The 26941-nt window shown below is 40.4% G+C and overlaps 1 protein-coding gene across 5 annotated transcripts in view; it reads right to left on the minus strand.

Moving 5' to 3' along the window:
* The window catches only part of LOC103539396 (TLE family member 4, transcriptional corepressor), a 101645-nt gene that overhangs the window by 14959 nt on the left and 59745 nt on the right, over window positions 1–26941 (minus strand). The gene's annotated exons all lie outside the window — the stretch shown is intronic.

The raw sequence follows: 26941 nt of genomic DNA on the forward strand, positions 1-26941 counted from the left end.
AATAAAAGGGAGATAAAAGGGAGATGTACTTTATGAAGTCATCCAACATTTCTGCTCTTCTCTCCTAACATATTTCCAAAGGTGGTGGAGCCTGCATATTGGTATACGAAAAAGTAAGCAATGAAATGTAATGTTTCCTCTGGGATTGATTTTAGCATCAGCCACAGCAGCTTTTGGCCCTAGATCAAGAAAGCATTTAAGCATGTGCTAAACTTTATTTCACACTGAAGTCAATGGTTAGATGTACAGAAGCATGGATGTGTTTAGGCACTTTGCAGAATTGGAACTGACAGGAATGAAGATGAAAGCTATTCTCAGCTGAAACACTACTATTGCCATCTCTCTGTCCTCCTTATATAGGGGTGGGAGGACCAACAATCAAAAAAGTCCTTAATGCTGGATTTTGGATCCTTTCATTCATTCAGAAAATATGTTTGGGGTTCTTCCTATAGGCACTGTAGACATTTGTTGTTCCCCACTGTACAATGCAGCATCCTGCTTGTGGCATTTTCAGTGCACAGCTCCCTAGGTTTGTTTTATAGCTGCTACCAGAACTGGAAACCAACAAGTTAAAATTTACATTGTGCACCTTCTGTTCCGCTGCTATTGCAATTTCTTTTTTTCCTTAACTTATTATACCAGAAAATTCTGGTAAGGATTAAGAACTCTTAATCAGAGATGTTAAGCTGTGGTTGTTGCCCAAGTTAGATGAAAGAATATTTCTCCCTGCTGGGACACTCAGGTCCTCCACTCCTCTCCACTTGTCTAAAATTTTTTTAACAGAGAACACTTCTCTAAAATTTCAATTCTTGTCAATACGCAGCTCAGTTTAATCAGTGGTGAAATCTGCAAAAATCTTCTATCTTTTTGACTAGTAAATTGTTAATTACCCTCTAAGTACACTGAATAGAAAAAAAATTATTTAGAAAAAAGCCAGTGCTGAACACAGCCTGCACCTTTCCGATTTTCCCACTTGCACTCTCTCGCCCTGACAGATTAAAATAGGTAGGCACAGATTCCCTACCCTGAGCAAATACATCTTAAAATGGGTTCACTGATTTACCTTTAGAGCAGATCATTAGTCAACTGTTACAGAAAATGACAAAAACTAACAATGTTATCTTTTTCTCCAAAGAGACAACATTTGGAGACAGCAGTGGAAGGAGGCACAGAAGCCCTTGAAATAAAGGCCAAGTAGAAATGCAACATTAAATGAACTGATGACTTGAAAAATGTGTTTACAGCAATGATACAGCATAGTCTTTTGTGAAAGATTTTAATAGTAGGCTCCTATTACATTTATATTCATTTACAATTTTGGAGGCAGTAGCTTGTAATGTGCATTCAATTCATTATATCTCGACTTCATCCTACAGAAAGCAATTTGCTTTAAAACGAAGAAAAATAATCACCAGTAAATTACAAATTAGAGTGGTGTCTAAAGAATTAAAGTAAACTACTGCACATATTTAAACAGAAATATTTATTTTCATAAATTCGAAAACATATAGCTATATTTTTCACAATCTAGTTAGTTATGTGCTATAGATACCATTTTAATCTTTGATTTCACTGTTTAATAAAGTAATAAATTAAAGCTCCCTACTAGAATGATAAAGTAGCTAATTATCACTAGCATATAAAGGATGAGCACCGCATTGGGCATTGAAGCAATGAACACTGTTTAATGGTTTTACTGCTCCAAAGATGGATCAGACCTGGTACCAATATGAAAAGTTCTTGCTGCAGCAGCTCACCTGACATTAGCAGAAAAAGAAAGACAACTCACCCACTGACAGCAGGCAGAATCTCATTTCCCAAATTGAAATTTGGCCAGTGTACTAGGACTAACATTATCATGCCTTAAGAGTCAATTACTACAGAACAAATCTAAATATTCTGTCAACTTTCCTACCCTTTTCCTTGCATGGAGCCCATTAATCAGCATCCCTGCAATACTAACTTCTTTTCCCTTCAACATGTAATGCACCTGACACATCAAGGTCTTCATGGGGTATCTGATACTGGTACTGACAGATCCAAATTTATCTCCTACGATAAGTAATAAATATCTGTCATGTACACAGCCAATGAGCTATTGCCTAAATCTTTCCATGGACTTAATACATACCACTTTCATTGTGTAAAGGACAACACCATTAACCATACTTGAGCTTTCACTTGCATTTGCAATAGCTTTTCAGCCTATGAACACAGTGAAAAATACTGGGATGTTAACACTGTCCTTACAGTCTCCACTGACACTAGATTCTTACATATAATCCTGTACCCACCCACACCTCGGTTCCTGTGTGTGCAAGTCCAAGAGATGTCCTTATATCTGCAGACTGTGCAAGAAAACCTCCACTGAAGCACACTGTTTAGCAGTCAGACTCTGCCCTATTCCTTGATTAAAACATCACTGCTCTCCTAAACAGCTGCCTTTAAGAAGCTGGAATGGGATTGCTACTTAGAGAAATTAAGTGATTCAGCATTATGACTTGGCAGGCTGTAACTTAATGGGCTGGAGTTTTCATTTTAGTAACTATTAAAATTTATAGAGAAATAAAGTCTTTTCACACTGCTGTTTTCTTCAATAAAATGTGTTAAGCTGCTAGACAGAGGGTAGCATTTTTCTACTAACCAATGCTGAGTTTTCGCACATATAATAATTAGATCAGACATAGGAAAAAATACTCCTTGGTGAAAGTAGGTTATATTTAGTTTCCATTTTAGCAAAATGTACCAATTTTTCACATTCTGCTTAGGTAGAATATTTTTATTCATGTTAAATACACCACAAAATGCTGACAAGAAAACAACTGAACATACACATTTATAGAAAGGCTGAGCACAGTGCCTGTTCACATAATTTGTTGAAGTGGAACAGTGTGTTTCTAGTGCACTAAGCTGTAAAGCATAGTATCTCTTACGCTTCAGTCTCTGTTTTGGGCAGTGCTAAGCTCAGTGCTGACTGAAAAGATCTGCCACAAGGACGACTCTTGTTTCCTCTCCAATGCTGGCAGGGTGCTGCTTCACATGGAGCAGCAGTGCCACACAGGAGCAAATTAAATGAACATAAAAAGGGACATACAAGCCTCTTATGCAGTCATAAAATTCTCACAAGTAACAGGGCAAATATGTGTGCTCACTGTGTATCTGGGATAATTAATACTTCAAATTGTTAGGAAGGAAAAAAATAAAAGAAATCACCGGTTTACCACCAACTTCTGGTGGAAGTTGCTTGCATTAATGTAAATGATCACCCTGTTAACATGGCAGAAGAGAAATCAATATGGTCAAATTGCACAGGCAACCAACTGCTCTCAATTGCTACAAGCCCCAACTCCCCCCATGCCAGCTCCTGCAGACAAAGACCTGGCCTGAGCAGACTAAGTGATAATTAAATGAAAGCAGTGTTAAAAGTAATGACTAGAGATGACAGGATGAAAAGCACTCCCCCATGATAAAGATGGTAACTCTTTAAAGCATTCAGGAATGTGACCATTCCCCAGCGTACCCTTACTACTATGACAAAATGATGTATTTGGAGTGCAATAATTAAAACAATAACTCCCAACAAAGTGGGAATTATGAGATAATTGACCAGCCTGAAGTATTAAGCAAACTGCAGTAAAAGCCAAGGATGCTCAATGCTAAGGTCAATTACAGTATAATTATCTGAATGACATTATTGCTGTTATAAAGTCTGTTGAAAGTATAAAAGAAACTATAAAAATGGATACAATATGCATCACAGGGAAGCAATCAGGCATTAATGCTGCTTGGTTGGCTGATGCCAACATTATAGATGAAAGTACCAGTGCTGAAGGCTGGACTCGGGCACTGCACTGGACTTGTGTTTGGAGCACTGTGCTAAGATAACGCTGTATGCTTAAATTAGAAACACACTGAGGGGAAAAAAAAAAAAAAAAAAAAACCAAAAACCAACTAATTTTTTTTTTTTAATGTGCTGTGAGTTCTGACATGACAGGGATGAGACTGAGCATGGAGACCACTCTGGTGAGTAATGAGTGGTATGAGGTGGGAGAAGTCCCACCAGAGAGGTGACAGGACAGGGCATAAGAAACATGTGGGAGAGAGGAGGAAGGGGCAGTCCTGTGTAGCCCATCAAGGCCGTCCACCCAGCAGAGGACAACCACAATCAGGAGTTCCCACACAGTAAACCTGCTGCATGTCTCTAATTATAACACAACACACATCTGTCTAAAAATTTTCATTTATTTACATACATACAAACATAGACACTACTGCATTATTTTTAATAAGCTCAGAGATGGTGTGAGCCATATGGAGTGTCTGCATAGTGGTGGTGGTCCTGAGATCACTGCTACTAAGCTTTTTTTTCGTTATTGTTACTATTACTGCTTTACTATTGCTACATCGCAGTATCTAGTCTAGGCTCACTGATTTTGTGTATTTTGCTTTAGTTTTCCAACACCTCTCCTTGACTCCTTGTTCATACATAGGCAAATGGGTTTTTCTTAGCCTGCTTTCCCTTTAGCTATATGTGCTGTATTATGATCAGGCTGACACAGTCAGTAAGTATAACCCACAGAGCATCTCTTTTGAAATGGCTCACCAAAGGAGCCAAATATTGTTCCCACATATATCACTGGTCACAGCGAACTTCTTCAACGTTTTCAATTCCCCTTCTTCCAGCTTGTTACTCTGCTTGTCCAAACTGAAACTCAGCTTCCACTCAGCCCTAACACAATCAATTTTTTTTTTCCCCCCATTAATTTGCTGCCTTCTCCCTGCAGCTGCTTTTTCAGATACCAGGAAAGTCTCAGTAACTGCCAGTGAAAAATGCTACTAACTAGCTAGGAAAGATACAGAGCAAAGCTGGTTTTATTATCACATGAGCCTGAGCTAAATGGATTGAATTAAGTAATCAAGCATGTGATAATTATTTTTAATACAAACTATGATTAGAATGCAAACTTTGATGCTTTATATACCATTTTTACCCACTAATTAACTTTGCTAATTGCAAAATTAATGAAGTTAATTAGTGGATAAGAGTGTCATAAAAACCATCAAAGTCTACATCTGCACTGCTGCTGCAAGAGCAACAAGATGGCCATAAAGAAGTTCAGAATAAAGAGAATTTGTAGGCTAGGCAGCTAGTGTTGGAAACATAAGTGTTCTCAAACGTTTTACATTTTAAATGTAGATATGTATATATGTTATGGATATGTATGTGTAATTTCTTTAAAAACCTCCATGCAACATTTTACACTAGTGCCCTGCCTGCTGTGGTGGTATCAGTGTGAGATTTAATCTGAGCTAATTAAAGGCATCAAAGTCTAGATATTATGAAATGGGTGGTAAACCAATAAGCCACTGCAGTTGGACATGTTAATTCCAGTCATGTCTTTCAACATACACTTATCAGTTTACTAGAAAAGCTAAGCAGGCCACAAAGTAGAAGCTGGAGACAGCAATTTTGACATATAATCCTATCAGCATGTGCTGTTGTTTCTCCAGCCCCTCCTGGTGTACAGATGCATTGTGATGTCAAGAAAAGTAGGTGTTTAAAGCAATGGTGAGGGCTGACAGCTATCCTTTCACAGATGAGTTTTTGCAATAAATCCTTTAAAATATAGCTTCTCCAGTAATAACTGGCTGAGGGACATAACACACAGAAGGCCTAATCACTACTGACACTGAGAGGGTCAAAGGATGGAGAGAACTGATGCAGTTTAAGCACAAGCAGTGAAGCAGCAGAGGAACACAGCTGTGAGGCAAAAAGGAAAGACAGGTTTAGGTTAAAGTATATCTTAGCACAGATGAATGAAGGTAGTGAAATCAAGAAGTGTGGCAAGAATAACAAGCACCCTTTGGTAACCAAGGCAGTTTGAACAAAGGATGTGGTTTCAGCAGGGAACAAAAGAAAAAGAAACAGATGGTCAGCAAAAGGAGTTAAACACTTCTGATAGGTTTACAGAAGCTTCAAAGTTCACAGATTACATTTACCATCAAGTCTGCTCTCATAAATATGGAATTTAACTGATGGTAACACAACCCTGTACTGTCAAGCATCCTCCCCTTTAATCCACAGAGCAATTCACCTGATTCATTCTCCATTCACTACCCTGCACTTCAATCTCCTCCCCTTTGAAGAGACCCCAAGCTAAAACCACATGCTTCAGCACACAGCAGAGCATGTAATTTGGACAGATTGAAAAGCTTTGCAAGAAGGTGTTAAGGCACAATTTGCAACTGGTACAAGCAATGCAGCCGGTGAGCCCTAAGGAATATGAAGGCTGCAAAGGAATTCTGTCCCTAATGATTCCAGAACAGATTAGTGCTCCCAGATAGCAAGAGCAAAAGCCTGGAAACATTACCAGAGAAAACTGTGCTGCTGGCATTTTACAAAATAAATGCCAAAATCTAGGACAAACCTGCATGTTGGTCATCACAGTGTACAAACCCTTAAATGTTATTTTAACCGAAGTCAGACACACTGAAACACTGAGGGATCAAAGGCGACTGGATTACAGAGATTCAGAACTGAGGGTAAATATAATCATGTTTGGAAATCTGAGGAATAGGGCAGTGCCAAAGAAACACAGAACTACAGCTCTTCTCTCCTCAAATATTTATTTGGGGTTCCAATTATTGATCTTTCATACTATTTCCTTCAGCAGAACCTGAAACAGTTCGAACAGCTCTCAGAAAATAGAAACAGAGAGTACTGGGAGTTAACTAGGGAGAAGGAGTGAGAGAGAGCATGTAATCGCAGGATAAGAAAAAAAGCTCAACCAGCTGTAGTATCCAATGCTGCAATTTAATTGTGGGCTCACCGCCATGAAAGGGAGAGAGCAGGACAGCCACCAGCCTGCATTATGGGCTTTGATTCAGCAGCATACCATGGCACAAGGAAAAGAAGCAACACTGAGAGTGTTCTTCAAAAGCTGATGATGGATGCATACAGAGAATTGCCAACATTCAACATCTCTCCAGCATATTAAAGCTAATTACATTTTCATAGCAGAAACCACAAGGTAACTGAGTTAGTTTTTAGAACAGTAAGAAAACACTAAAGAGAGAATGTTTTGTTAGAGCCATTAAAGGCTTTTTTTTTTCAGCATGCTCTACACTTTGTTAAAAAATACCTGCACGAATCACAAAATCCCTCTGAAGAATAAATGGCTTTTGCTTAGAGCCCTCTTTTCAGACCAAGCACCACAGTAAAACTGTTATCCTTTCACTTTGCACAGTGATTAAAATGGACTGTACGGCACTGAGCCAAGCTGAACGCAAACACTTTCCTACAGTGGCTCAAGCCACAGGGGTTATGAAAATCTCATCAGTACCAGCAACAGAGGTTAGGAGGTAAAAAATACACACACCTACACCCCTCAGATTTTCCAGGTTAAAGTAATAATGATAAAGGCTTTAAGCATTGCCTTCTCCAGGGACAGCTAAGTGGATTCAGTTTTCATATGACAGGTCCTAACATCTTTCTCTTGGGGACTTACATTCCCTATCTAATTCTTCATTTTGACCAGAAAGATAAAACCGAGCACTAATTAGCCATTTTTTTTTGTTGCTTTCAAACAACAGAGTTCACGTCTGAAGATATTCCCACATGACACTCCATTTAGCTTCTGCCAATAAGGTACCATGCCCCACATTTTGAGTTTGGTTACATCTAGCATAGGCTATGCTCATGCCAAAAGCATCAGTTTTCACATTTCTGTTCCTTTCTAATCTATCCATATGTATCAACCCTTCTGAGAAAAACACACTCATTTTCTTTCCTTCTGCCTGTTTGTCTGCAAAGGATTTTATAGTTGCTGTGCTGCAGAGGTGACCGAGGAGACGATAAGAAAACAAAGCAAATTATTGTTTTAACTGAATATTTCACAGATATAAATGATGATCTCTCCACACTTTCTGACTTTTTCCCTTCCTTCCCTCCATTTTTAATCCTGTTTGCTCCTGACTTCTCAGTAGAACAAGTCTTGCCAATCCCTGGAAGTGTTCAGGGCCAGGCTGGATGGTGATTTGGGCAATCTGGTCTAGTGGAAAGTGTTCCTGCTCATAGCAGGGGGTTGAAACTAGACGTACCTTCCAACCCAAGCCTTGTGGTGATTCCATAATTCTATGAAAAGCGATGAAAAAGAGATAGCCTTTAAGAGGCCACCATGATTCCAAAAAGCACCCTAAAATTCAGTAGAAACATTAACTTCACAAACCAATTGCTTCAATCAGCAGAAACATGTTTCACATGTTTTTCTCAGGTATTAATTAAGAGATTGGCAATTAGCTTATCTCTTCCCCTGTCAGGTCTTGTATGGCTCCTGAACACTCATACAGTTAATGCTTTTCTAATACTCTACCCGATTTAGGAAGCGTGCGTCACTGACAAGCACACAGTAAAAAAAGAACTCTTTATCCAACCAGACAAAACATGGCTGTGTGGTATTAAATATTTGAAAATTCCAGCTCATGATGATTCTGAAGTAAAATATCTTTCAGAAAGAAATCTTTGAACACTACTTTTTGTCTCTCTGCCCAAAACCAATCCAAGCTCATTGTATCTACCTCACTTCAACTACACTCACTTACTTGTGTTCCCAAGACCCTTGTTCAGGAAATTACTCCATTCCCTACTTAGGAAAGCACTCGAGCAGATGCCATACTTGAGGCAGACTTTGATCTCAGGAAAGTCACAAGGCAGACAAGAAATGAGAGGAATGTACATATGCTCTGAACTTAAGATGCCTACTGCAGGCTACCCTGAATCTGGACCTCAGCCTGCTGCAAAAATAATTGCCCCCACTTTTAATCTTCAAATCAAGGACTCTGATACATGGAATAGATGGAGAAGGGATGGGAACATAAATCCTGCAGATTTAGAGCATTTACATCAGCATATAACAGTACATTATATGTACAACACCTGCTTTGAAGATTGGAGAAGTAAAACACAATCCATTCTGCCAGATTTTTAGAAGCATTACAATTCCTAAATGTCCTAAAGCTTTGTCAAGAGAAGCAGCAGTAGCTTTTACTTTTCTGGGCCTTTTATTATTTATATTAGATAGGTCTCGCTGTTAATTTTTTAAACATTAAAAGCACAATCAAATACTAACTTCAGGCTGGCTGGAAATGTTTTGATGTTAGCAAAGAGCAGCAGATACATTTTTAATTCAGGCCAGAGGAGAGGAAAAGCAAAAATCACCTCCCCCTCTCCTCTCCCTACACTCTGCCAAAGAAGTTTAAGTGTGATAACTGGCATGCACACACATGACCTTCTGTTCTATTCAAATGAGTTATCTTAGATAATTTGTGAAGACTGCTCTCTCTCATTTAAGTACTTCATAATACGATCCATAGTTCCCTTTGCTTTTGATAAGGGAACACTACAATAATCCCCTTAGAACAGCATTCTGGCAAATGCTCCTAAATTATGTCATTCACTAGGTTCAACTCTACTGTTACAATAATTTTCAAGGAAGATGGGTATAATTCATTATCATTATAGCTATACAGTCCTGAGTTGAATTTTCCTTGGCTGAATTTCTAACACTTTAATGCTGCAATTGATCTGTTTTAAAAACATCATGTGAAAGGTTTTTTTACATACCATACATGTTCTAGCTCTTAATTTTAAATGGTTTAGAAATGAATTGGTGAAAACAGAGACCAAAAAAAAAAAAAAAAAAAAAGAGTCTTCTGCTCCTTCTGCTCTCTAATCTGACTAAGTACCTTGTAAAGAACAACAGGTATGTTTTAAAACAAACTATTTCAGTGTACAGATTACCTGGCAGGGATAGGGACAACTATAACAATGATCTGGGTTTCTATCTGAAAAGAAATTGACATGCCATCAAGGTTGTCCAGGAAACCATTTAAAAAATTTACTTATTAAAAAAATGAAAGATGTTTATTTCCATTTGGGATGCCTCTAGAGAAACTGACAATAGGTTTATTCACAAGTTCAAGGTACTTTTCTTGATGACTAGAAGTAACTTCCCTGTGAGACATTTAAGAGTGTGAAGATCAAAGGCCCAAGAAGCACAGGAAAACCAGAAGTGACGGGGTTAAGCATAGGCCTCCACAAACTTCCTCGATATGGAAAACTTCCTCCAACCATCATTCACTCAAGTAGTGCTACAGCAAAGATGAGTATTTTTTTTGCTTGCTTAGAAGTATGTTAAAAACTAACTTCCATATTTTAATGGACACCTAACCAAGCAGCTTAATTTTATGCAGTCAGGAATTATTTTTGTAAAGACTGATCCAGATGAGACTGAAGCCGCTAGACAGTGACAAGGCAAAGGAGGAGCTGGGAAAGACACATGAGATAATTTGTAAAACTGGTTTCTCAGTTGGGAAGGTCTCTTAAATCCCAGATTGCAGCAGTTTGTCAGTTCATTTCCTCTCCTTAGTAACTGTCAAGACGATGACTTTTCAAGGCAGAAGTCAGAATAGGTAGCCAAGTGTTCCCTAACAGAACAATTTACCACTATAGTGATCTCTGCACACACCATCTTCAAATTTGACATCAACACAGGGCACACTTGTCCTAACTGCATCGAACACAGAAAGCACTGCCAGAATGCCTCTAGGAAGAATTTAAGAAGCTGACTTCTAAGATACCTCTGTTTACTAACCAACATCTGGGCTGCTTAAGCAACAGCAGACTGTGCTTCCTTGCAACGTGACCGTGTTTACTCTCAGTAATGAGCTAAGTCCTGCCCCAAGACAGAAATAACCTTGAATTTTAAGATGGGTTTTGATTATTGCTTCCTACTATCATAGAGACAGATTCTGAACATGCTCAGTCCACCCCCCTCCACTTCATTGTCCTTCCCTGTCCTTTATATTACAGGTTGGGAGGTGAAGAAAAAGCTTTCAGTATTTGTTGCAACTTGTAAGAGCACCAGACTGCTCATTGTGGGTAGACTTTAGTTCTGACAGTAAGTGTAAATTTCCATTTAAAGACACCTAGAGTACCAGATGGAGCCCTTACAGTAAGAAAGTGTAACAAGCTCTTTCACAGCAGGCACAATTGTATCCAGAGCTCCAGCCTGCAGATGGAAATTCTTCTTCCCTGCCTACATGCTCTCTCTACAGGGAGCTTTCACTATGGACAAAAATCACATTCCCATATCCACCTCTGCGGCTGCTCCCTAGCAGCAGCACCAGAGGAAGGCTTGGAGAACCTTCCAGCCATGTAACAGCTCGTGCTGGGCACCTTCCTAGCTGGCAGAGGAGTCCAGTGATGACAGTGGTGCTGAACAATCTTTCAAAAGGTATGGGAAGTGGTAGACCCCAGCTAGCATGGCCCCAGGCCAGAGGTGCCAGGTGCCATACATGTAGAGTCATGCTGCTGGTGGGTGGTGTGCTACCAAGGCTGGCTAGCATTGACCCCACAGTTTCAGCATGTCCTTGGTGGCATTGTATACACATGCTCTATGACATCTGGTTAGCCCAGGGGGAGCACAGGGCATGCATGATGGGTCTCCTTGCCATGACCCCCCCCCAACAGTGGAGTGGATTTCCACCAATTCTGCTACATCTACAACTCTGTGAGGTATTGAGGGATGCATGACAGACCCAAGAGCATTGTAACCAAACACCAAGAAAGGGTGAAAATCCAACCACAGCTTCTCTTCTTAAAAAATTTCAGAGATTAGTTAGTCAACTGAAACCAGAATTAGCCCCCAGGGGACTGAGCTGGCAAACTAGCCCACATATGAGATAGCACCAGAAAGAAACGTGCATGCACTTGCCATGAATGGAATTCAAATTCACTGAGCAGTTTTAAAAGGAAGAATTAAGTAAGAATGAATCATCAGGTTTGATGGATATGAGGCAATGGATCATGTTTTGCCTTACCAAACACCTAAACTGGGAAGGATGGAAAACCGAGTTTATATTTGGGAAATCTAGGTTAAGCAGTCTGCTTTTTAGTCTTATCATGTGAACTCAATTAAGCCTTTTCATTCTTGACTTCATTATCTATAAAATAGATAGTGGCTTCAGAAGCCTACAGAGTGTTTCCTTCCCTTATAGGGATGTTGTGGGGAATAATGTATTGAAAATTTGCAGATACTCCAGTATCAAAGGGATGGATCCATTAAATATCCTACATTGAAATGGAAAAATAAAGGAGAGAGGAAAACAGAAAAATCAGTCCTTCTTTTATCAACAAAACCACAACTAGACGATTAGTGCAACTCAACTACTATAATGGAGTGCCTGTACTAATCTCCAGAAATTAATATATCCACAAATAGTAACTTTAGCCCAATCTTAGTTTGCATTAATCTGTGTCACACAGACACAGAAAATGTAAAGGAGGAATTGTAGTGTGTGTAAAGCTGTCACCAGCTAAACTCACAAGAACCTAAAGCTACTACATCTGAGATGTAACTAATTTAACACACTGAACAAAATTTCAGCAAAAAAATACTGCTTATGGTTGCTGTTGGTCTTTCAATTATCCATGGGTTACAGAGTTAACCAGGAAATGTGCTATTTGCAAGCTTGTCTTTGAAATTATTTTTCTCAAATTAACCACATGTATTTAATATGTGAACAAAGTCAAACTTGAAGCTGCCTAATAAACTCAAACTTGTACTTCAGAATGTGAGGCCTTCTTAAAGACAGACAGATGTCAGATAAAGCTCCCTGATTTCAGAAATGCAGAGCCAGTCTTCCCATCATCACTCCTCTCACTATAACCCATTAAGCATGCAGTCTTTATTGCATTGTGCTATGCAGTGTTTGCCATTACAACACACCATAAATAATAAAAACAAGTAGGGTGTGTACTTATCATATTAAACTCAAATGTAAATTATATGCAAAAGAGGTGTAGCCCACTGGCTCATGGAAAGCTGCCAGTAAAGACCTTCTGTGCTGAAGGCTGTGCACCACTGATTTAGGTCATGGTCTCTCTGCCATATTTCTGCCTTGTTATTGTATAGTTTTCTATGCTATATTATCAAATGCTCTTTCCCATCTCCACTCCTAATTGGCCGGTTTAACTCTCCATTTAATTACTATCTGACACCAGATTATGCACGAAAAACCTTGTACCATGATGCATAATCACTTTGCAATTTGGCTGAGTTGAATCTCAGTACACCACTTCTGCCTTGCCCTCTTGCTGCTGTAATCACTCAAAACTATCAATATTTCAATGCAAATTCTTTCCAGAAACACTTTCCTGCTTCCAGGTCTTGGCTTCTTGAAACCTGTGCCTCCTCCTGGAAAATAACAGCTTGGGGCCCTTCTTAGAAGTCTCCAAGAAAAGCAGATTAGCCTTAAGAGCTAACGCTGTGTGACCAAGTACAGGAGAAAGTGCATTTCACATGAAATCAGGAAACTATCCAAACTTGATTAAAAGCCATCCAGACAACGCTGCAGAGCATTCACAAGCTTTTTTTCAGATTTTTTTTGCACAATTCAGATGATCCAGAACTGGATTTGTTCTGATTGAGCTTTAAGTCCCTACTTTTCAGGGATTTCTCATTTTTTTCTTCATTTAAGGCTGAAATTTGCTATGGGAATTTCTTAAGCCCCCCACAGAACTGTTCAGGGTATTCCCTGAAGAGGAAGACAAAAAAGATTGGGGATTCATAATTCACAAGCTGGAATTTACAGTAACACCACTCCCAGCACATGTTTACTGGAAATAGCTTGAGATTTCTTCACTTTCTTTTAATATTTGTAGGATTAGAAACAAATTCATGTCCTGATCCTACAGTATTAACATCTGGACAAAACGCTTCTTGCTGACATCCACAGGACTGCAGTTCAGCACAACTAACAAGCTGTTATAAGAAAACTTAGCAATGGCAGCAGCAAAAGGCAATTTCTTCCTTATCTTTTTTGGGGCTTTCTCATTGTAAAGAGACTAGGAACAATATGAAAAATGCAACGAAGGGAAGTAAAGAACAAACTCACGGACGACTGCTCAAAATGTGTCCATTAAAGTCACAACTACATACCTACTTTGGTTTTGAAACCACTGAAGATGCATGAAGGCAGATGACAAAAAAACACCTTTGACAACTTTGGTGATCCAAAACCCTGTGGGCACTTCAGATACCACTGGACACATGCTACAGAAGAGGCAAAGATGCCTTTGTATTCCATTCAGACAGTAAAACAAAACTGCCTTTTCCTTCCATCGCTGCAGCGTGTTCACCCCTGTGAACTCTAATTGCCACTTTCCAGCTCACTTGCACAACACTCTGAGTTTGATTACTACAAGTATAGCCAGGATAAAAAATATGAAGCATCTGTCCTGTCAAGTGTTAAGACCTTCCAGATCACACACTAACTTTCTCCATGACTGTCCAAGGTAACCCTATTTCACAACACACTAATTGCATTAAGGGTCCCAAGTAAACATTGCTGAGGCACAATATTCAAGAGCCAAAAATGGCTAGAACAAACTTGCAGCTCTTTCAGGGCCAAAACTGCCTTTTCAGTAAAGACATCCTAACACAATTCTATTCTTCTGCCTCTATTCTCTGTCATCTCTGAAGACAGAGTTCAAAACCAAGGACAGCTGGCAAAAAACAAGCAGCGACAAAACCATGAGTCAGACAGAGGTAAAAAGGTTAGTCTCTAGAAGCCAGAAACCACAAGTACAGGTATCTTAGACAAGTAGTTTTCAATGCTTTCTTCCTCTCTCCTCCTTCTTTTCCTGAAAGACTAAATGCAAAATGAAATCATCTTACCGAAGGGCACCTGGTTCCCCCCTGTGCTCAATCATTCCAGTCACGCTATGTTGTCCAGTAACCTGCATTGATAATTCCTCATGAATAAAATACCAACATTATCATCCACAGCTATGTTGTTGACATGCTTTTGCTATTTCACTAAAAATGCCATTAATTTTCTGGCTTCACAACAGCTGAGCTACTCCCCATTTGAATATACAAAAGAGTATTTTGTTTAAACCAAATTAAAAGCGTTCCAGTAAATGACTTCAATTTTGCTGGCTATACTACTTAGTGTATACTGTTCTATTTAATCCTCTCTTTTCTCAACTCTACCTCCTCTCCCCCTTTTTTTTTTTTCTTTTTATTTTCATTTTTTTTTTCTTTTCTTTCTTTTTTTTTTTTTTTTTTTTTTTTTTTTTTTTTTAACTCCCTTCCCTTTTCAGACGTAATTGTTCCATGCCAGGCACCAGATTTGCCAAGCAAGACATCCACAGTCAGAAAGAGCTTAAAAAATGTGGTGCCAAAGAGTTAAGGCAATAGTAAAATTGTGCCTGCTCCATTTTTATTCACCCGTGTTTTTTTCCAAAACATATTTAGCAATACTTAAGAAAAGGAAGGCAAAGGGAAGCACTCAAATGCTGAAACACACCTTCCATTTCCCCTCCAAGTATCAACATTCCCCATTTAAGTCGGAATGAACACCACCATTACTGCCAAAGTCCTCCTGGCATCTCACCACTCTATTTGTTCCCATTTGTATCTAATGCTTTTGTCAACAGTTCAACAAAAGTCAAAGCAAACAACCCACTACAAACACTGGGGGTAACAGCAACAACCATGAATCCTTCACAATTATCCAGCCCAGCTGCTCAGTGCCTGTCCAGGCTGCTTTCATTTACAACAGTGTCAACAAAAGGCTGAAACCCAATAACTAGGTGGGTCAATACTACCACTGTAAACCCTCCGGAGAAGGAAATGCTGTTCTCCTGCTTAACTGCTTCAGCAAACATGCAGAATAATTCAGTTAGAAAGACAAGTGCTTGTCTAATCATTTGTCGTGTGAATTATTCAAGGCTTTCCCCATAAACTACAACGCCTCTTCAAATATTTCCAAGGAACCACCAGATGTCCGATAGGAAAGAAGGAAACATTAGGCAAATTCTGACCTAACAGAGGACAGTGGTAAGCTATGATCTTGAAAAGCACTCATGTTCTTAGGATTAGCATTGTCCTACACCTTGCTGCCAGTGCCACTGTATAGAGGGCAAACAGCTTTTAACATACAAGTGCTAGGCGTGCATCGGTCTAGCAGCTGCCTGATCTTTATACAGCATAATCAAGGCTGCTGTCTATGATTTTTCTTTCTGTGTTTTCAAGCCAGCTGTAATAAAGGTCTCTCCAGAGAGTATGTAAAATGTGGATAAAAATAAGAACAGTAGTTAGTCTGGTGGACGGAGAGAGAAAATATGGATTTATTCCCACATCTCTCTCTCTCTCCACTACCAACCATGCTCGTCTGATCTCTCCTTAATCACACACCTTAGCATTTCTTTCTCCGCAGCTGTAGGCAAATGTTCACTTGCTTTTCTCCAGAGGCTTTACTAAGGTTCATGTTTACCCTTTCAAAGAGCAGCAAACTAGTCATACAGCACAGAACCAAGTGCTAAGCATTTAATCTTTTACTTTAATTGCCTCTCTGCTGTGGGAAACACCACCTCCAGATGTCTGCTTCCTTGTTTTTGTTGGCTTTTGTCACAAGCATATCATTCCCTTAACATATTCATTTTAAACTTTTAACTAAACTTCAAGAAAATGGGCAAATCAGGTAACATGTAGTTCTTGTTTTGATGTAATCTCAGTATTGGCAAGAACAACCCTGGATATGAACAGTGTTTTTCTGAAGACCAGCTTTACAAATACATCACACTGCAGTGTTGGACAGTTACCTATCTTGACCCAGAACACAGTATAAAGTACTCTTGCAAATATTTTATTTTTGACATCTGCAGAACCAGTTGTGCATGATGAATAAGTAGTATTCCAGAGAGAAACCCTGGAAATTTTAATAGTTAGAAAAATAGTAAGAGAAATCCTGTCTGTATGTCAAATTAAAACACATATTTTTGTTTCTATAATTAGAGGCTTTGTTTCACAAACAAAATATGCTGTTTTACAGTGACAGCACTGAAGCAATCTCTGGAGTTGTGTGTTGTCAACAAAGAGACAAATAAGGTTTTCTTCCTCTTTCTATCCAAACCAATTATGAACTACTTGTCTACTGAACAGACACATCTCCATCACTCTATGGTCAGTGCAGCTGTTACTATCCACTTCAGCCTCATTCCACTTAGTGGGAAATTTCAGTTAAACTCACTATTATAAATCAGGTTATTGGTATTTGCACTTTTACATTTGTTTATTAGTAATAGCAGGACTGTTTCAGTAATTATAGGTATTTGCAAATAATTGCAATGCACTTACTGCATTGGTTTAGGATTCATGAAGACTGAAGGCACAACAGAGAGGTACTGTAGCACAGAAAATATTTTACAACAAAAGGGTTGCAAAATGCACAGATTAAGTGGGAATAATTTGCTGAGTCTGATGCTAGATACTCTAAAAATAATGATATAACCTGACACAAAAATGTCTTTCTTCTATCTCATCCCCTGGAACAAGAAATAGAACAGTCCAAAACCGGCACCTCCCAGTTTCACCATGGCTGGAGGCAATGCAGTTACCAGCAAACCTTCATAAACCATGCAGGAGTCCTACAGAAGGTCTGCTAAATATTTAATTGCTTTCGAACACCTGTGATATGATACAAAGCTTTTAAGCTTCCTAGGTGGTATGTGAGCATACAGTGTTTTCCATGAAGGCACCAAACTGACCCTGGACAGGCTGCCTTTATGCTGCAAACAGGGTGTCATTGTTACCTAATGCCCATTATTCATCCTGACAGGGCACTTGGAAAAAAACATACTTCAAGGAAATGGCAGAAAAAGTTTCTCTCACCCCACATGGTTTATGGTAGTTGATTGTAAAGGGATTATTTTAAAATTATTCAGACACTGAATTCCTCTCATATGTTGCAGTACGGGACAGCAAAGTTCATTAAAAAATAATACTTCCAGATCATTGCAAGAAACTCTTCTCTCAAAGCAGAGCAGGAAAACCAAAACATTAATTTCCTCCAGGGCTAAAATAAATTGCAGCTTGGTGTTTTTGAAAGAAAGAGAGGTGGGACAGAAATACGTATCAACAGGTATGGTTTCAGCAAATGTATCAGGGAGAGACAAGAAATATAAACACACAGCAAGCCAAATAAATTTTTTTCCTAATGGCTGGTGTTGTAACATCACAAGGCAAAGCTTTGTGGTTTTTTTCGGTCAGCCTTGGCTTTACACCTCAATGCAAGCAATGATTTCTACAGAGTATGGCCACTTTGCTGTCAAAATAAAATGAGCAACGGACTCAGAAATATGTTGCTGTAGCTGCCAAGCTTTGTGCTGTGTGTGATCTGTGCCAAACTAATACCATGCATCCCTGTGGACAGCCCTTCTGGGACATAAACTGCAATGGGGAAACACCTCTCCTGGCCCTTCTTCCATATACCTGTGCTGCACCTCTGCAGCACGCAGCTGTCTGACAAAGGAGGACACTGACAAAAAAAAAGTCAGTGTCATCACTGAGTTTGATCTGGCAAGATTAATACAGCAGGCGAAACACTGCATGCCTTTTTCAAAAACATAGGGGCTTGAAATATACCAGCTTCACTGCACCAAGAAGATAGGATACACTGCTCACCCTACAAACAAAAAAAGGAGCACACTGTCTAATTTTTTTCCTTCTCCCCTCCACCCCACTTACTCTTAAGTACGCATTAAGGAAACTCCCACAGCTGCATTCGCTGCCTCGCCTCTCCAGTAAAAGAAAACCAGAGGTACAGCTGGTGCCTGCTAATAATACTCGTATGCAAACAAGTAGCATCGGACCGGCTGCAACACCTCACTTAAAAGTACCTCGGTACTCTTTGATAAGCTTGCCGCTCAGAAAAGAAGTGATACAGAACAATCTGCCTTCCCCTTAATGCAATTAGCAGATTAAAGTGGCATTTCGCTTCCAATACTTCATTAAAACACTGATTGTATCCAGCCCTCGCTGACGATACGACATACACAGTGGTCCCCCTACAGTCCTACCGGAGACTCGGTGGAGAGCGGCAGAGCCGGCCCGGAGCCCCCCTCCCCGCCGAGGGCCGCGGCGATGAGGACTGGGGAGGAGGGTTTGGGGCGGGCGAGGTTTGGGAAGGGACGAGACACCCGCACACGGACTGGGGCAGGAGGGGGCTGGCGGGCCCCGAACCGCCCCGGTGCGGGGGGCGCTGGGTGAGTGCTCTGGGAACCACCGACCCCGGGGTTTTGCATCTCCCAGGTGCAGCGGCGGCTGCAGAGGCTGACACTGCTGGTTTGTGTCACACTGTTGGTTTGTGTCACACGTCTCCATTTTGCGGTTTGTGCGAGACCAGCCTAGCCCTCGACTTCTGTTTCCTCTACTGTCCAGTCAGAGCGAAGCACAGGAGTGGTGGCGTCCAGTAAACTGTGGTGTGGACACGATCACTTATTTCAGTTTTCCCTTCAAATTATTTTTTACACGGCAGACCTACAAGCCAAATAATGCTTCCATTTACAAGAAAATTCTTTTATTCAGCCCCTGTGCAGCCAAAAACATGCTAACAGCACTCCAGCCAGAGCACCATCAGTCCAAGTTCCTCCACCACGGGAAGTGCTGCAAGGGAACCTGGCCTCCCCTCCTCTGCCAGGTGCTGGAGGCATCCCTGGGGGACCCTCCAACTCTGCCCCCGACACTGCCAGCCAGCATGGCCCCTCCAGTGCCAAAGAGAGAACAAACTAAAAAAAGATTAATTCGCAGATGTTCATGCATTTCACACGCAGGATGCCCTGTGGTCCGTTGCCAGGGCAACAGGAGACCACCGGCGTGCGCTTTATTGGCTTTATGAAGTGCGTCTCGGGGGCTATAGTCCGAGAAATGCTGCATGATAATCGTCAGGCTTTTCAGAAGCCTTGTTTCATGTTTATCCACATTTAACCCTCTGAGCGTTATTAAGAGCATCACTATGCATGTCTGGCACACTCAGGGAAGCAGAGACGGGGAGGGGGACACACGGGCACAGTCCCCACTTCCAGCCTAGAAACACTGGAAGTGCATCCTCAGCATCTGCTCCCACCTGCCTGCTTGCCTGGCATTGAAGTTTTTGCCTGCAGGCCATAGGTAAGCTGGTCCCCAGGCTGTGATAGAGCGGGTCGGCAAGTGCAAAGGTGGCACAAGTGTGTTATAGGAGACAAGGAGGCAGGCACTTTATTCTCAGTAACTTCAGAAGATAAAAAAAAAAGAAAAAGAAGAAGAAAAAGAAGAAGAAGAAGAAGAACAAGAACAAGAACAAGAACAAGAAGAAAAAGAAGAAGAAAAAGAAAAGAAAAAGAGAGAAAAAGAAAAAGAAAAAAAGAAAAAGAAGAAGAAAAAGAAAAAGAAGAAGAAAAAGAAAAAGGAAAAGGAAAAGAAAAGGAAAAGGAAAAGGAAAAGGAAAAGGAAAAGGAAAAGGAAAAGGAAAAGGAAAAGGAAAAGGAAAAGGAAAAGGAAAAGGAAAAGGAAAAGGAAAAGGAGAAAAAGAAAAAGAAAGAAAAAGAAAAAGAAAAAAAGAAAAAAAGAAAAAAAGAAAAAAAGAAAAAAAGAAAAAGAAAGGAAAAGGAGAAAAGGAAAAAGAGAAAGGAAAAAGGCCTAGACAACGTATTAAAACCCACATTCTCATTTTGATCGAAACGTGACATCTGCAACACAACCATGCTAAAAACCTTTGCCACAGCCCCTCTAAATCTACATTCTCTGTGATAAAGGAAAATCCCATATCCAGATGATGCTGGATCTCAAAGTGCCAAGAGCTACACTACCATATATATCATACAAACAAGCCAGAGAAATAAACCACCCAGAACTTGGCTGCTTAATAAGCTGCCCAGAACTTGGCAGCTCTGCCTCACCCACCGCCTGCTCCCAATCTTCTTGCCACAGGCCAGTGCTAGCCATCTCCTCCGGCTGTCCTCTTACCAGCTGCTGCAGGGCTGGGGATGGAGGGAGGGACAGGGGTTAAAATCTCAAATACCAAAATGCCCCAAGCAGCAGCAGACACCAGCATCAAGCGCTAATCCAGCAGGAGAGAAGAGGGAGAAAGGGAGGGTGGCAGAGGGGATCAATAGAAGAAACGGCTTGCATTCAAGCTCAAAGGAGAAAGAGCATGCAGAGACAATAATTTCCTGGGAAAAGCTAAAGCCTAACGAGAATTTACTCTGCATCCTTTATTCAGACAACCAACCCTTTTGTGGCAGGAGCTTCCTGAGTGACAGGAACCCAGGGCCCCTTAATAGGATTTCCATATTATTTCCAACACCTGCCTAGAAGTTATTTGTTTACATTGAGGGAGGCGAGATTCTCAAATCAGACATCTGCTTCTGGTTCAGACATATCTTAGGAAACCATCTAGAAAGAAGCTTTGTTGCTATGGAGACATTTTTATTTTCTTCCCTTAGTTGGCTGAAAAACATTAGCATTTCCAATTTTTTGTTCTTCAAAAGGCCAAATGTCACTCAATGAAACACACAACTTTTCAAATTGCTATGAAGAATAGGGCAATCGAGCTTTGGCTATTTAATTAATTATTTGACTCAATTAGAGCTGTACAGGAGAGAGGCAGGAGACACGGTGTAACTTTCCCACAAATTCCCCTCAATGGCCGATTCCTGCTGGCCAGCTTAATTGCTTCTTCCCTCAAAGCACAGCTAAAACTTTGTAATTCACGATGCACTCAACAATCTTGCATAATAACTTGGGAATCAGTCAGGCTACTCATTTCTTTCAACGTCCTCTAAAATCAAACTATGAGACTAACAACATTCTGATTATGATTATGCTTCTCTTGCAATGCCTGGGAGAAGATAGGAAGAGCAACACAAATACACCTACAAATATTAACCTCTTACTAGCATTTGGTGACTTTTGCCAGAGGACAGAAACTCCCAAAGCATGTCATCCATGTCCCTGATTCCAGAAGATAATCTTCTCCTTCTCTGCCTTTAACAGATAATCAGCTTGTCCACGGAATGTATGGATTTGCATGAAAATAAGGAATGCTTCAATTTACTTTGAACCTAAATGTTTTAAAGAAAACCCAAATGCTAACTACTCAATACAAGAACAACAACAAAATGTATCACAGTGCCAACAGAAATCTGCAAGGCAAAAAGAAGGCATGCAGTTTGTGTACTGCTTTGGCAAAAACTTGAATTGTTTACTTTCTCCCATTACTTTGACTAACACCTATTTAACCCAGCCTGCAAATGGGTCCTTCATTCCATACGAATTCACTGTGGAGTAAGCCACGGATGCTAGCATCAAAAGTATGATTTTAATTGCATACTTACAGTAAGGAGAACTTCAAAAGAGATAATAAACAGATTCATTCTCTCCCTTTACTTCTTTTCCCCCAGCTATTACACTGTCAGAGCCTTTGCACTGGAAAAGACCTTTCCACCCACATCCTCACCCCAGCAAACTTCCTCTTCCTACTCTACGACATGAAGTCATAATCCTGTGTTATCAACATCACAGTCTGTTACCATGGAAATAATTAGACATGACTGCTCAGGTTAGAAATTACAGCCCATGTAAGTGTTTGCCTCCTGGGTGAAGAGAGCATCTGGAGAGAGAACATTTGAGGCACCTTAAATCACCAAGTGGCAAAATAAACTCTGATAGTGAAAAGCACTGCAGGAGTCTGTCCAAATGTGGGCACAGCACCAAGTAAGAGTCACCCTGTGGCAACTGGCAGAAGGGTGCAAAGTAAGAGATCAGCATGCAGTTAATAGAAATGGAAAAAAGAACTATTGGGTGAAGGAGGTGAAGCCGTGAAAAATGAAAGAAGCAACTAATTCTTTGCTACTAGAATATATGCTGTTATTTCATACAAATACTCTACACTAAATTAAAATTCCCAGACGGCCTCATTACAAAGGCAAATGATGTGACACTGAATGAAAGAAAAAAATGTAAAACTCAGTTGGCAGGGGGAGGGCAAGGGGTAAAGAAAAGAATAAAAAAACACACCAGGGAGATAAATACCTAAGGTTCAGTTTCATGTTATAAGAACCACAGGGCTTGAATGATGTGCTTCAAGTTGAGCCATGAAAAGGTTATTAAGAAAAAAAAAAAAAAGCAGTGCCAAAAATCAGCTCCGTAAGATAGACCGAAACAACAAACAGGACCCTGCTAATTAATATTTGTTCTGCTTCAGCAGACAGTTACTGGATGAGACTGCAACAAACAAGCATGTCTCACCCAATCACATCATTAATCCATTCACGTTCACCACCTGAGGACCAGCTATGCCCTACAGATATTTATTCATCTGTTCCACAAGCAAACAATTACAACACATTTTTGGAATTAGGGCACCTGTTACATTCTGCACAGCTTACACGCCTAGGGGCAGATATCAATTAATAGTGAAAAAAATACTGTATCACAAGCCAACAGAAGTTGCTCATTGTATTTTTATAATGCTACCCTCAAAACACCCATGAAGATCAAAACCACAACTCTTGCAGAGGAGAGTTTAATTCAAAGATGCTCAGCTTAAAACTACCACTTCGTCATTAAAGAAAGCAAAATTCAAGTGCTCATTTCTGAAAGGAGAAAGGCACAAGTAGAATCCATTACATGAGTGCAAAACATTTGGATTTTAACGAGCCTGTGAAGGGCTTTCCAGCTGAATGGTATTAAAAGTATCAAAATAACAACATAATCGAGAAATTAATTCTATACATTTCTTTAGGCATATAACAGCTAACTATGTTGCTCTGGCTTCTTAAGTGCACACTGAATGCAAAGACATCTGGTGGGACACTCATGCCTCTGCAGGTAGTCTCACTTAAAAGAAACCTGACTATTAGGACCAAGTCCACAGGAGTATGTCATGGCAGTTGAGGTAGCTTTCTCCTACCAGAAGAATTACACTCATACAAGTTTGTTTTTTTTTTCTTTAAATTATCAAATTATAGCTGCAGGAGCAAGCAGCTTGCTCTTTACCTAAATACAAAATGAACAGAGGTCTAAATACTTAGTAGTGGCTAACAGGTTGAGAAGCTAAATTTAGAAGTCCTAGAGCACCTGCCACCACAAATGTAAATGGAATGTGGGAATTGCACCCCTTCCCCCTTTCCATGTACCTGCCACATGTGTAATTATTAGCCCTTACACAGATTAAAGCAAAAGTAATCTACTAAACCTGCTTGAATTTTCCCTGACACACTGCCCCTGGGTCAATAGTATATTGGACAGAAATTCCCAAACCTGCATTTGATTTATAATTTCAGATCCTTGCATTTAGCACTCTTCTTTTTTTCTTTTTCCACAGGAATTTCAAACAAGCTTACATTCATTCCTGCCACAGGACTGCAGCTTTTAATTCCTGGCATTTTTGGCTGCTGAAACAGTAACACCAAAATCAGTAACGTAAAAACAAACAATCTCCACCAGGTAGGCAAGTCTTACCATGGGCATTGTGTCTGTTCCAAGTAACTTGCAATTGAAGTGAAAAACAAACAAACACAAACAAACAAAACAAACAGAAAAGAAAAATAAACAAAAAACCCAAACACACTACAAACAGGAAACACACCACATAGGTAAAAAGAACAGGTCTGATTTAACAACAGTTACAGGAGTTGAATTCTGTGAACAAGGAAGTTATATGGAAGAGACTGAGATTCCTGAATAATCTATTCAGGGGCATCCTGGCTACCTCTGGCAGGCCAGCCCCTTTCCCTTTTCCCTTTCTCTTTCTCTTTCCCTTTCCTTTTCCCTTTTTTCCCTTTCCCTTTCCTTTTCCTTTTCCCTTCCCTTTTTCCCTTTCCTTTCCTTTCCTTTCCTTTCCCATTCCTTTCCTGTTCCTTTTTCTTTTTTCCCCTCCTTTCCTTTTCTCTTTCCTTATTTTTTCATGAGTTTTATTGCTTTGAAAAAAGGATACACCAAGTCCTCTGTGAAAAGCTGCTCGGTTAACTGCAGAGCTGTTTGTTTTTCTGTCTAAACACATCATATTCCCTCAGAGCCTTTAAGCCAGGACTGCACTCTGAGCACAGCCCTGGTGCTTGCCACCCTTCCCTTCCCTTTGTTGGCTCCACAGCCTTGGTGCTGCATAAAGAGCATTCCCATGACCCAGTTTACTGCTTCTAGAGTTTTCCCACACTTCAAACTTTGTAAAGGATTTGAAGGGCTGAATCCAACATGAAATCAATGAGCTCCCAAAGCCTCCCTTCTCCACACAGCTTGTTGTGCCAATGCATTATTTAAGAATAGCTCCTGGACAATTTCATGTTTTCTACAAGGTGGGCACTCTTTCACAGAATGGTTTGGATTGGAAGAGACTTTAAAGATAATCTAGTTCCAACTCCCTTGCCATGGGCAGGGTCACCTCCCACAATACCAGTTTACTCCAAGCTCCATCCAACCTGGCATTGAACACTTCCAGGGAGGATGCATCCACATTTTCCCTGTGCAACTTATGCCAATGTCTCAACAACCTTGCAATAAAGAATTTCTTCCTAACATATCATCCAATTCTACCCTCTTTCAGTGTGAAACCATGCCCCCTCTTCCTAAGGCTACAAGCCCTTGTAAAAAGTCCTTCCCCAGATTTCCTGTTGGCCCCCTTCAGGTACTGGAAGGCTGCTCTAGGGTCTCCCCGGAGCCTTCTCTTCTCCAGGCTAAACAACAACAACAACCTAAACCCTCTCAGCCAGTCTTTGTAGAAGAGATGCTCCATCCCTCTAATCATCATTGTGGTTCTCCTCTGGACCCACTCCAACAGGTCTATGTCCATCCTGAAGGGACGGAGGCAGCATGGAAAGAAGACACAGAGAATCAAAGTGAAAAGGCCTTGGAGAGTTTATCTACTTCAGAGACAATGTCTACTTGATCCATTCCTGACTGAAGTGTGGCCACCAGATTCTCAAAGCCCAGTTGAAATGCTGCCTTCGTTGCTCCTCACACACAGATCTGGCTCTTAGAAAGCTTTCCCTAAAACCTAACCACCTTTCCCTTGCTCCCACTAGAGCTCAACAGTTTGGGCTCAGGCTGGGAACACAATGAACCCCAAGTGCTGGGGATCAGGGCCCCTACAGCCTGCAGCCTGCTTCCCCACCACAGCCTGCCACATCCTGCTTGCTCTCAGGAGGTGTTGGGCAGGACACAAGCCCCATATGGCTTACCAGGCAGAAAAGTTATGTTTAGAAGAGTGATGCAAACCACCTTTTCCCTGGCCTGCACCAGGAAGTGGGCAGGGACAGCTGGAGACACCGAGTTTCATGAAGACAACTGCCAGCAAATCCTAAATGCTGGGAGTGGTGGCAAGCAACAGGATGCTTCAGCCAAACTCCTTTCTTTGTAGCAATGGGCAGGGTACATTCATTACCTGAATCAAACACTAAAGTGTAAATTTACACTATATGAGCTATTCTAAAATCTGCCCTGCTTAATAATCTGTATCAGCAAGAAAAAACTTTAGTGTCTCTCACAATTAAACCCAGGCACAACCTTGTATAAATCAAAATTTTGCTACCATATCAAAACGTTACACTGGGGCTGTATAACATTGCCCATATCCTCATTACATGCTACACTAATTACTACCAGCAGATTCAGAATTTTCTGCACATTAGAGGCTTTTAGAGGAGCTATAAAAAATTTCAGGCACCATTAATTTAAATTTGTATTGAAATTTCCTTTTGACAGATGGCCAAAAATTACTTACTATTTAGAGTACCAGAGCTGCCTGTTTGCACATTAGAAGAGGAAAGGGAAAAATTAAAAGCAAGAAGGAAATTTATGTCACGTTCATTACCTGTTAAATGTTAAGAAGCATTATCCTGCATGAATAAATTATTTCATACAAGCACACAGGCTCCAGCTGCTGGCAACTGGCACGTTCTGGCTGACAAAAACCATCTCAAGTCACATAGCAGACAATCATAAAAAGCCTCTCTTAACCAGGAGCCACTTAAGGGAGGATAGATCGATCAAACAAGGGACTAACTGCTACTCTGGGCAACACTGAAAACATTTAAGGAAATTAGCAAACTATTTCACCT

This window comes from Calypte anna, chromosome Z, assembly GCF_003957555.1.
Source record: "Calypte anna isolate BGI_N300 chromosome Z, bCalAnn1_v1.p, whole genome shotgun sequence".
NCBI classification, from domain to species: Eukaryota; Metazoa; Chordata; class Aves; order Apodiformes; family Trochilidae; genus Calypte; species Calypte anna.